Raw genomic sequence first — 2,984 nt, 5'->3', positions numbered from 1 at the left:
CCATCATCACTATCTGATCCAGAAGATTTTATATTTTATCTCCCTACAAAGACACCTAGTGTTCCTTAATCAGTCACTTTAAATTCCACATTCCTCACTCTTTCATCCTCATGGAATTGCCTATTCTGTGTATTTCAAGCACATGGCTTTGTACAACTGTGGCCATTTAGGTCCGGTTTCTTACACAGTGTCATGTTTTTGAAGCTTATTCATATTTTCATCATGTGATCCAATTTTTTGTTTGGCTTCAGAATTTTCCTAAGTTTTTAACATATACACACACACACACACAGACATGCTACAGTTTTTTTAATGTGGAAAATACACAGAGGTCCAATGTCGCCATTAGAACCATTTTATGCACACAGTTCCATGGCATAAAGTACTGCCTTCCTGTAGGCACTCAACCTGCCCACCAACCCAGAGTGGCCAGCAAGCACAGAGGACGGCAGCCCAACTGTGCTGCCCATTGTCAGAACCCCCACAGCACCCACCCAGGCCAAGGCTAAACAATAGGTGCACCTCCCAATGGCCAAAGAAGAGACCAAGGGTGGCCAAGGGTGAGAGAGAGGAAAGGAGAGACAAGCGGGAAAGTCCACAGCACCTGGTCTTTCCAGGTGGTCTTGCAACCAAGTACTAATCAGGCTCAACCTTGCTTTAGCTTCTGAGCTCAGAAATTACCAGGGGCCTTCATGGTGGTATGGCCCTAGATGATGGCAGCCCCGACCAGGCACCCCAATACCCTGTGCTGTGGGGCCCTGCCATGCCAGCCTCACCAGCCCCTGTCAGAGCCCTGGGGTGCCCAGCATCTGTGGGCAAACCGCTCCTGACACATCCTTCAGCCCTGTGGAGGCCCAGCCATCAGGCTGTGACTTGGAGTTCCCAGGAGATGGTTATCACTCAGGGTATGTGGCCAGTGGCAATAGGGCCTGACCCTCTGGAAGTGAGTGGAGAAAAGCCCAGTGCTCTAATTCAATGCTGTCCTGGCACCAACTGCGTGTCTCTCGCTGACATCTTCACTGCTTCATCCAGATATTGCACGTACCACTCGTGTTCCGGCTGGGCTTCTAGGGGCAGCCTTCACGGGGCTGCAGCCTTTCCGTGACCAATCCCAAGTGCCGATGCCTCTGGCTCTGGGCCTCACATAGGGAGTGCCGCTGTCAATGCTCAGGGATAAAACAGCAGATCTAAGACGCTGAAGACTCGTCCTAGGTCTGGCAAACAGCTCAGAACTGAGGTCTGGTGGCCTTAATGCTGTGACCTAAGACCACACCATCTGCCAGCAGACATGTCAATCTCCAGATAATCAGGATCGGATTGATTAAGTACAAAGAGGGACAGGTTTGTCATGTTGGGAGGAGGGAGGTGGAAACAACACCCCTCTGCCTTTGTCTCCCTCCTTCCAGCTGCCCAGGGGCCCAGCCACCTCCTCAATATCCTGTGTTCACATATTGTTCTGTTTTGACTCAGACAACATGGAGGGTCCCTGCCCCTCAAGTAGTGATTTTCTCAGTTTTGAGGGGTACAGTCATGAAATGTCTTCCAGTGTAAAAATAAAGAAAAGATAAAACTCACCCAGACCACTGGAGTTCCTTATGAGGTGAGGGTGATATAAGGTCCCTTGAACTTCTGTTCTGGAAAGAGGGAGGGAGGAGGAAGAAAAAGCTGATCTTCAGTGAATGCAACCTTCACATGGACTCTGTGTAGTCATTTTATCTGTACAGTTATTCAGTCATCATAACATTTACTCAAGGTCTTTTCTCTTTCTGGCCTGATGTTCTCATGGAGCTCACAGGCTGAAGAGGTGCTCAAAGTGAGAGAGTCAATTCGTAGGCAGGTTGATAAGAAGTCTGGGGGAAGCCGAGGAGAGAGGGTCTGGAGTTCTCAAGGAGGAGGAAAGGACAAACATCTTTTTTTCTCTACATTCCTTAGTCTTAGTCACTTAAAACATTTTTCTTTCTTTCTTTAGGCCCAGAACTAATGATTACACAACTCAGTTTAAACTCTGTGAAAGAAAGTGAAGTTGCTCAGTCATGCCTGACTCTTTGCAACCCCATGGACTGTAGCCTACCAGCCTCCTCTGTCCATGGGGTTTTCCAGGCAAGAGTACTGGAGGGCATTGCCATTTCCTTCTCCAGGGGATCTTTCCAAGCCAGGGATCCAGCCTGGGTCTTCCACATTGCAGGGAGATGCTTTACCATCTGAGCCACTTAAACTCTGTACTAGGGATCATATAACAACCATGTATCCTGCTTGAGGACAGTTTCTCCTTCCTGAGAACCTTCCGATTAATCCTGATATCTTAGAATGTATATTATGGGAATGGGTCTGGTAGGATCTTTCTGTTAAATTCTAATCCTGTTATCCTAAAATGTTAATTGTGGGAGTGGGTCTGGTAAAACTTTCACAAACTTGAGACATTCTTTTGATTTATTGTAGTAACTAATTTAAAAAGTATATACCTCCCTTGCTAACACTAGCAAGGGGGGCACACTCCACCCCCTTCTGCTGTCCATGTCAGAAGCTTTCTCTGACCTTTTTCCACTGTAATAAAACTCTGCTACACAAACGCTCTTGTGTGATCAATCCTGGTCCCTGGTCCTAAAGCTGAATCTTCTTCGGAGATCCTGAATTCAACATTGTTCACAGTAAGCTCGATTGAATCTATAACAATCTCTTAAAAGCCAAATATACTCTTAAAATAAGCTATGCTGCTGCTAAGTCCCTTCAGTCATGTCCGACTCTGTGCGACTCCATAGACGGCAGCCCACCAGGCTCCCCCATCCCTGGGATTCTCCAGGCAAGAACACTGGAGTGGGTTGCCATTTCCTTCTCCAATGCATGAAAATGAAAAGTGAAAGTGAACTCGCTCAGTCGTGTCCAACTCTTAGCGACCCCATGGACTGCAGAATACCAGGCTCCTCTGTCCATGGGATTTCCCAGGCAAGAGCAGTGGAGTGGGGTGCCATTGCCTTCTCCAAAAT

Source organism: Bison bison, unplaced genomic scaffold (assembly GCF_000754665.1).
Source record: "Bison bison bison isolate TAMUID 2011002044 unplaced genomic scaffold, Bison_UMD1.0 scf7180017864341, whole genome shotgun sequence".
Taxonomy (NCBI): domain Eukaryota; kingdom Metazoa; phylum Chordata; class Mammalia; order Artiodactyla; family Bovidae; genus Bison; species Bison bison.
Note: the sequence above shows the minus strand (reverse complement) of the source record.